This window comes from Medicago sativa, chromosome 6, assembly GCF_051527215.1.
Source record: "Medicago sativa cultivar Bolivia chromosome 6, Bolivia_mono, whole genome shotgun sequence".
Lineage (NCBI taxonomy): Eukaryota > Viridiplantae > Streptophyta > Magnoliopsida > Fabales > Fabaceae > Medicago > Medicago sativa.
The window spans coordinates 35,217,988-35,227,314 of NC_140754.1; the positions used below are offsets into that span (position 1 = coordinate 35,217,988).

General features: G+C 32.6%; 1 long non-coding RNA gene and 1 pseudogene across 1 annotated transcript; both read right to left on the reverse strand.

Moving 5' to 3' along the window:
• Positions 1-5,818: 5,818 nt before the first annotated feature.
• On the reverse strand, positions 5,819-6,803 carry LOC146914779 (uncharacterized). Its single transcript, XR_015013170.1, has 3 exons — positions 6,664-6,803; positions 6,070-6,570; positions 5,819-5,980 (listed from the first exon to the last, which is right to left on the reverse strand). It is a non-coding gene; the product is annotated as an uncharacterized LOC146914779 (long non-coding RNA).
• Positions 6,804-6,956: 153 nt separating this feature from the next.
• LOC146914780 (uncharacterized) lies at positions 6,957-8,868 on the reverse strand (annotated as a pseudogene).
• Between the last annotated feature and the right edge of the window lie 459 nt (positions 8,869-9,327).

Consider the following 9,327-nt stretch of genomic DNA (forward strand, 5'->3'; position numbering starts at 1 on the left):
TATGCATTTTCTATGTCATCCTTAATACTTGTTGGATATATGGTAGTTAGTTATGTCTTTATAATTTTGAATTTTCTCTTAAGTCTTGATTGATTAATTTCAACATAATGATGCATCTAGTAATTTACCAACTGAATAAATTGATCCTCCAAATTCGTTTAAACATATCAATGGTCACAAATCAATGATATCGTCTGAATAGACTCAGATATAATGGAGTTATGTTTATACAATATCATTAATCTGTGACCATTGATAAGTTTAAACGAATTGGAGGATCAATTTATTCAATTGGTCAATTACTAGATGCATCACTATGTTGAAATTAATCAAACAAGACTTGAGAGAAAATTCAAAATTATAAACACATAACTACCACATATCCAACGAATATTAAGGATGTCATGGAAAATGCATACCTTCCCAATCATTGTGGAAAAGTCTACAAACTGCATTGTATTCGCAGCATTATCTCGTTGGAACTCAATGTCCAATACATTTTCAATGTTTGGTCCAGAGGGAAAAGAAATTTCTTCCTCAATTATTTCTCTCTCTGGCCTTATAGTATAATTATCAAGTTTTTGAAGTTGTTCTATGTCCATATGGGAATTCAAGCTATCATTATGATTGTCACCAATAACAATAGTGTCCACCCAATTTATTTTATGATTTGAAGAGAAAGGACTAGGATCATAAAAGAAATCATTTCCAGCCCAATCCTCAGTAGCCTTTACCATACAACGGGTCCTCTAATAATTCTCTTCTACTAAAACCTCATGTAGGATAAACAAATATGTAATTCAAATATTTAATATACTATGATAATCAACATAGTTTTTCTCTTGCCGCCATTAAATAAAATTGCATAGACAAACAATAGCCTTCTTATATATCTAATAAAAAAAATAATTGAGACAAATACGTAAAAATGGGGAGAGAAAACCACCTTTCCCACTATCCCAAAGCATCTTCCATTAAAGGCTCATCATCGGTATTATTACTTTTGATAAGTTCCAAATTTTCAGGTGCCTTCTTGCTAAGCATTTCCGACAGACATGTAAAACTAAATGCCTTGGCAATACGAACAAGTGCCCTAGTAGATGGCAGACAATTTAGTTTCCTACATGGTCAATCTTCATTAAGACCTACCACACAAAATGTAGCAAAAGGAAAACCCCAACCCCAAAATCATAAAACATATTCAGAACCACAACTTACCTGCAAACATTACAGTTGCACATGCCTCTACACTTTGGGCACATCCAATTATTCAAAATATTTACCTCTTTTACCTTTTCACCATATCTAAATTCAACACACAATAATGGTTAGCATGCGAAAAAGAAATTACACAATAAGTTAGTGTACCTTTGTATTCCGAATAATTTAAGATAAAATGTAGGCCAAATGTATTTAAGATTCCATTCAATGCTCGCACTGAGGGGGTTCCCTTGTCTGCTCCAAAATAATTTACTTTTTCCTTAATTAGTTCACTTACTAGTTCAAGCATCAATATCCGGCTCATTTCGGGCATTCGAGTCCTTCACTTCTTATATACTCTACATCCAATGAGAGCTTATGGATTCCATTGTGTGTGTGTGTGCGCGCGCGCGTGTGTGTGTGTGTGTATCGACTATTTTGCCGTAATTCTATCCTCCATCATTAGTGCTAGCAAAGACATACACATTAACATAAAGGAATTTAGAACAAATTAACAAGGGTGTCTAGCTAAATCATTAGTGCTAGCTAACACCATAACCATACTAACTATATCAAATCATTCTAATTCAAAGGTTGTCATTCATGTGGAATAAATTCACTACCCAAAAATGGAGGGTTTACTAACAAAGGAACTCACCTTAGCATTTTCCTGAATCCTATACACCATTTAAGTCCCAAATAAACTCCTGTCAGCTCCTTCATCGTTCTTCTGCAAAACGGATTATTTCAGCTCATTGCGTCTAGCTTCTAATTTTCTGCATTTCAGCTTCAAAACAAACACTTCTTCAGTCCTTTGAACATTCATATTAAGTTCTGGAACCATTCGCCAACTTAAATTCACGTTTTAGCTTATTCTGGAAAAATTCATGTCAAACCCATAAGTCATTTTCAGCTTAACATTCCAAACTTTAAACGTGTCTTTCGGATCCATGTCTAATCCGAATCATAGAAATTTATATCCGAATTGAAGGGAATTAAACGTAGAATCCAAAAATTCAATAATTACTCAATTCCAGGTTACACGGTCAAGACCATGACAAAAATATCACATATATGCCATATGAATTTTGATTCAAAAATCATGAAGTTCAAGCATAATCACTTATAACAACAACAACAACTACAACTTCATATACATCAACAGTTCATCAAAGTTGCTAAATCATTTTTCCATTATAAACCGTTCCTTTCAATAATAAGTTAAAAGGTAAGTTAAGTACATAATAAACATTATTGGTCATTTGGAAGAAATATATAAAACATTATTATCTGGCACATAAATGCCACAAATTCATAGAAAAAGTAGACAATATTTCTCAATTTAAAATATTAAATAAAAATGAATAATACTAGTAAATGTGAAAGAGGACACACACAAAAAAACACATTATTTTTACCTTTATTAAAAAGAACAGTAGAACAATTAATCTTTCTTTGTTGATGTTCTCATATTTAAATAAAAAAATCGCAGTCGTCAGAGAAAATACATGATAGCCTTTGAATCGAGTTATATTACATAGCTTGTAGATCTAATAGAGGAAAAACAATAGAAAATTTAATTGGATAAAAGAAAAGATGTAACTAATCAATGAAAGAATCAGATAAATGACTTATATTTAAATATATATGAAGCTGCAATTGATGCACCCTCCCTAAAATATCATCATTATAAATTCAGTTATTTAAGTATATATGTGAGTGTCATTCAACAAAAATTTGTATTTGTGCGTGTGAGAATATATCTTAAATATGTAATAGTGATAAATATATAGATAATGAAATATCATATTACCAAATCTCTGTAAATATGAGATAACAGGGATATGGAGGAAGATAAAGTTTCAGATGCGCCGCAAGAATTTGCAATTGTGAAGGTAAGCGCAACTCAACATTTATAAGAGTTTTATCAGATGAAGGGTTTGTGTTAGGTTTACATCTGTCCAAAAAAACTCAAATTGAAAAGCCCCCTTTGTTAGGCCTCTTATAAAGCCTCGTGTTTTTTTTTCTTCTTTTGAGTGAATCTATATTGGGTCTCAGGCCCACTGTTGTTGATTTATTGACGGGCTCTGCTGAGGTCCAACTTTTTCTCCAACTCAAATTTTCAACCTTTTGTAAAAACAAATATTATTTTGAAAATAAATAATGTTTGTTGGAAAAAATAATTTTTATTTAGAATTTTCTTTTAAGAAAATTTTTATAATAAAAATTTAAATGCAAAACTAAATAGAAATGCAGTCGAATAGTGAATTATAACAAAATAATAAGAAGGGGGACATGAATCAAAGCCTTCTTAAGCAGAAACACATACAGTAGAAACTCTTTAATTTAATACTCGGTAAATTAATAAACTCTCTAAAATAATAAATTTGTCCGGTCCCGACTTGGGCCAATGTAAAAAATTGAAAAACTCGATAAAATAATAAGATAATAATTTTTCGGGTGATCCCTTTATAATTTTCGGTCCCAAGAAAATCATAAATTAATAATTCATAGAAATTGAAAAAAATATATTAAGAATACATTGAAGACATTTGTTCCTCTTGTTTACATTTACTGTACTTCAAAAGTCATTATTGATTTCCAATGCATATGAACACAGTAGTTACTAATTTACGTTGAGTCCCAAGGTTCGCTGCAACGTAATTCTAAAAGGCATAGACTAATTTGCCTTTTTGTTTGATATGTACAGTATAATTATTTAAAAACTCTTTAAATTAATAATTATTAATTTATCGATAAATTAATAACTCTCTAAATTAATAAATTTCTCCGGTCCTGACATTATTAATTTATAGAGTTTTAACTGTACCTTAGAGTCAAACCCAAACAAAAAAAAAATAAAGATATCACCTCTGCTGAAGGTTCTTCCCTCTTTAAACGCATGTTTTTAATGGCGATACATAAATATAATTCATGGTTAAGAATAACTCAAATTTAGTTCATAGATAAGGTTTTTTATAGGTGACACATGCATAACTCAAGTTTAAGAATGACTCAAGTATACTTTCTAAATAGATAAACATAGAAATATAGAGATTGTAGTTTTTTTTAGGCTGGCCATATAGAGAAGGTAGTTGATGATTTAGATTTTGTTGAATCTTTTTTTGATGGCCTTATAGAGATTGCAATAAATTTTAAATTTTATTATATAAATTTATTTAATAATTCTCCTAAGAAAACTACTATAAATGTGCAACTGGATCATATCATTCACCTTTCTATATATTTTTCTTTGGAAACACTATGTATATATCTCAGTTCTCTCTAACTTTATCTTAACTATACTCTAATCTCTTTATTATTATTTTTCTGTAAAAAAAGATAACTCCATTGTTGACATTTATAAACTAAAATAGCACGTTTATCTAAGATATAGTCTACCATATTTAATTTAAACTAGTAGTTGGACCTGTGGGATGTACGAGAAGTTAATTATATGAATTAATAACTAATATTCGTAAGATTGAATTATCATATATAAAAATAAAAAGACTAATCTATCACATCTTTGAAAAAATGATGATTGCTTCGGACTGCACCAACAACATAATCACTTGCATCACACATAACTTCGAAAGGTAAATCCCAATCGGGTGCAATGATTATTGGTGCAGTCACCAACTTGGTTTTAATCAAAGAAAAAGCATTTAGACATTCAGAATCAAAGTTAAACTCATTTTCTTTGACCAAGAGGTTACAGAGGGGTTTGGAAATTTTAGAAAAATCTTTTATGAAACGCCGATAGAAACTGGCATGCCCCAAGAAACTTCTTACTCCTTTAACATTAACAGGTGGAGGAAGTTTCTCTATAACCTCTATATTAGCTTGGTCCACCTCAATGCCTTTAGCACTTATTTTATGCCCCAAAACTATACCTTCGGTTACCATAAAATGACATTTTTCCCAATTCAAAACAAGGTTAGTTTTGATGCATCTTTTAAGTACAACATTTAGATGGAACAAGCATTGATCAAAAGACTTACCAAAAACAGAAAAGTCGTCCATAATTGTAGGCACAATCATCATAAGCATAGTATTCATCATTCACAACCACACCTTGATCTTGCCTTTTTTTCCAATCATTCTTGCAATAAAAAGTGGTGTGAGCACTATCCCAACCACCATAATTAGTTGTGGCACTTTGCAATGATTATATCAAGATAACGACGTGAATTGAATGAAATCAAATAATTAAGAAAGGACTTATGAAAGGACTAGGCATACTTCTGATTGTATTTCATTACTTTCTATCAGTTTGTGAATATGTTTATCTATCTACATCACTAATTAAGAATATCAGTTTCTTAATTAAGATAACCTATAATTATCTCACTCGCACAAAATATATATGTGAAAGGCTTTCAAACTTGAGACTTTGTATTTTGCCTTTAGATATAATCAGTTTGTATTTTGCACAAAATATCTACATCACTAATTAAGAATATCTGTTTCTTAATTAAGATAACGTATAAGAATATCAGTTTCTTAATTAAGAATTGCAGAAAAGAAACAATATTTGAACAGAAACAGAAACAGAAACAATATTATTCTAAGCAGATTCATGCCAATCTCACATAATAATAAAACCAAATACATTAAATTCATATACCCTGGACACTTTGTATTTTGCCTTTAGATATAATCAATTCAATACCTTTTCTTGCATTATATTCATCGGCCTTAGTCAGTCCATGATTTTGTCTTTTATCAACCCTCCCATAGGAATGAACACTTCGCCAACCACTATAGTTAGATGGTTCTGTAGATCAAGCATATAGAAATCAGAATTATTCTAAGCAGAATTAGGAAATCCAGCATAATTAGGAAATCCAAAATTAAGAACGCTACCTGTGGACAATGACATATGTGGTGGTGGTGCTGCTGGACTAGTACATGATTGAGAAGGCTACGATGGATCAGTAAAACCTCTCCCTTGACCATTTCTAATTCCTCCAGTTGATTGCCTCAAATTGTTGGAAAATCCAAAGCTGACTCCTTTACCTTTTTTCACATTATTTGCATCAGATGCGGAAAATGACGTATATGGTGGTGGTAGTGCTGAACCAGTACACGGTTGAGAAGACTCCGATAGATCACTATGACCTCTCCCTTGACCATGTCTAATTCCTCTGCTTGATTGCCTCAAATTGTTGGAAATTCCAAAACTGACTCCTTTTCATTTTTTCACATTATTTGTAACAGCTGCTTGGTGATTGTCTCCTGCATCTTCAATATCGTTGGATGGGTAGTATTCATTAGTATCTTCATAATCAGAAGTGTAATTATGCTTCTGCTTTGATGCATCATCTATCCCTAGCTTCTGCCTTTTGTTTTGGTCATTCCGGACACCTATATACATTGAGGAAAATAATTTAAAAAGCTGATGCAAATAGTATCTCAGTTTTAATTTCAAAAGGACCACATCTGGTCCAACTAATATACATGGGGAAGGCTCTGGTGGATTGCGACCTCTCCCGCTACCAAGCTTTGTTCCTCTACCTCGGATTGCCATGTTAAGATATCTAGAAACAACTTGAACTTATTTTTGTTACAAAATAAATACACAATTAAACCGTTAAAAACTCAATTTGATGGAAATAAATACATAATGAAACCGTAAAACAATAAACAATAAACAACAAAGGAATCAATAAACAATAAACAACAAAACGATGAAAGACCAATAAACAACAAACTGATACAAGCTACTATTTGAATCTATATAATTGAAAAAAGGTGAGGTTACAAACTACTATCTGAATCTGAATCATATAATTCTTCATCTTCATCAAAGGAATCATCATTTTCACTATCATCACTCTCACTCTCACTTATGAATTCATCATCAAATGGAATTCCCGCTAGATTATATATATCATTTTCTTCAACTTCTTCCATTGGGGAATTTATATCAAATAAGAAAACATGCTCATCTTCTACGACCACAGGTGTTCCGAAGGATCCATCATCTTGGTAATAATCTTTAGCATCCAGCTGATTCAAATCAGCGTGTTCATTATTGAAGCTCTCAGCAACGAAGAGTTTTCGTCTAACTTTGCAAGCTTCCCACCAATCCCCACTACCTCTACCATTGCTTTGTGGGTACATTGTATAGTAAACTTGTTGTGCTTGTGAAGCTAACACAAAGGGCTCATTTTTTTGAAGCTTCGATTTGGGCTTAACATCAACTAACCCATATCTCACATCTACCTTAACACCATTAATTGGGTCCAACCAGTGACATCGTAAAAGAAGTACCTTGTTTTGAATTCCTAAATAAGACAATTCTAATATCTCCTCAAGAATGCCATAATCGTCTAGATCATTCTCACCATATATGCTTCCTCGAACACATACTCTGCTATTCATTGTAGCTTTATTCTGTCCATTTTCCTTGGTGTGAAATCTGTACCCATATTTAAATGGACCATAGCTCATCTGTCGAATCAATTTTTCCTCAACTTGGCCAGAACTCTCCTATATAAATCATTATAAAGACAAGTAATTTTAATATTCAATACAATAAATGTAAATTTTAACAGAGTATGTTAAATAGTAAATGAGGGAACTGACTTGTTGTTTTATCCACCCATTGAAGTCCTTGCCCGAAGTTCCAATACTTGATCATCAGTGATATCAGGATATGTTTGTCTTAGTGAGTCTTCAAATTGTCTGCGATTATAATAAAAATTAGCATTTATTGTAACTTATGTGAAAATTCATTACAAAGTTATAGAGTAAACTTACTGGAGTAATGGTTCAACCTCCTTGCAATTTACAAGCACATAAGTCTCAGCAATGTGAAGCTCATCATCTGTCAGAAATCTGTTTCTACCTTTTCCACTAGGGCGACAAGGGTATTTAAAAATAGACAAGCATTCATCAACCATACTATGTCCACTGTCATCATTTCTAGGAACTATAGTACGCTTTGTTTGCAATTTTGGATCAAAATGCAGGGAAGAATGATTCGAAATCTCTTCTAAAATATACGCTGCTGCAATAGATCCTTCAACTCTCTCCATATTTCGAACCTTACTTTTCAAGTATAACATGCCTCTCTCAAACGGATACATCCGCCTATACTGTACTGGTCCTCCAACCTTGGCTTCATATGGGAGATGTACAACTAAATGTTTCATCACATCAAAGAAAGCTGGGGGGAATATCTTCTCTAACTTACAAATTATTTCAATAATGGCAAGCTCTGCAGTCTCCATAGTTGCAGCACGTAATTCAGTTGCACATATTTCTTCAAAGAATAAGCTAAGTTCAGTCAATGCCCTCCATATAGCTTTTGGCAACATACCACGAGACGCAAGACGAATCAACCTTTGCATAAAAACATGACAGTCATGACTTTTCGTCGGATATATTTTTCCGTCTATGACATTGATACAACGTGAAATGTTGGATACATACCCATCAGGAAATTTCAATTGTTTGATCCATCCACACACCATCTTCCTTTGAATATCATTCAACACATAAGTTGCCTTCGGTTTTTTGATATTGCCATTCTCAACTATTAACTCTAAGGAGGGGCGCTTGCAAATTATCTTCATGTCCATTCTTGCATTGACATTGTCCTTTGTCTTTCCCTTTATATCCATGATTGTGTTAAAAATATTCTCAAACACATTCTTTTCAACGTGCATAACATCTAAATTTTGCAGTATTAGATTATTAGACCAATAGGGCAGTTCCCAAAAGATGTTATTCTTCACCCAATTGTGATCTTTACCAAGGCCAGGTTGCTTCGGATTATGTGAAGACAACCCAAAAATGAACTCCTGAAGTTTATTCACTCTATTCATGACCTCAACCCCACTTAGTCGATGTAGTGGAATAGACTTATCCACTGTTGACTTCGTAAAAGCGTTTCGATCACGACGAAATGAATGTTCTAGTGGTAGATATTGGCGATGGCAACCAAACCAGCTACATTTCAGACCATGAGTTAGTCTAAATGACTTAGTGCGCTTCATACAATACGGACAAGCAAGTTTTCCATGAGTATTCCACCCACTTAGCATTCCATATGCTGGAAAGTCACTTATTGTCCACATTAATGTTGCCCTCATGGTAAAATTCTGCCTTTTCCAA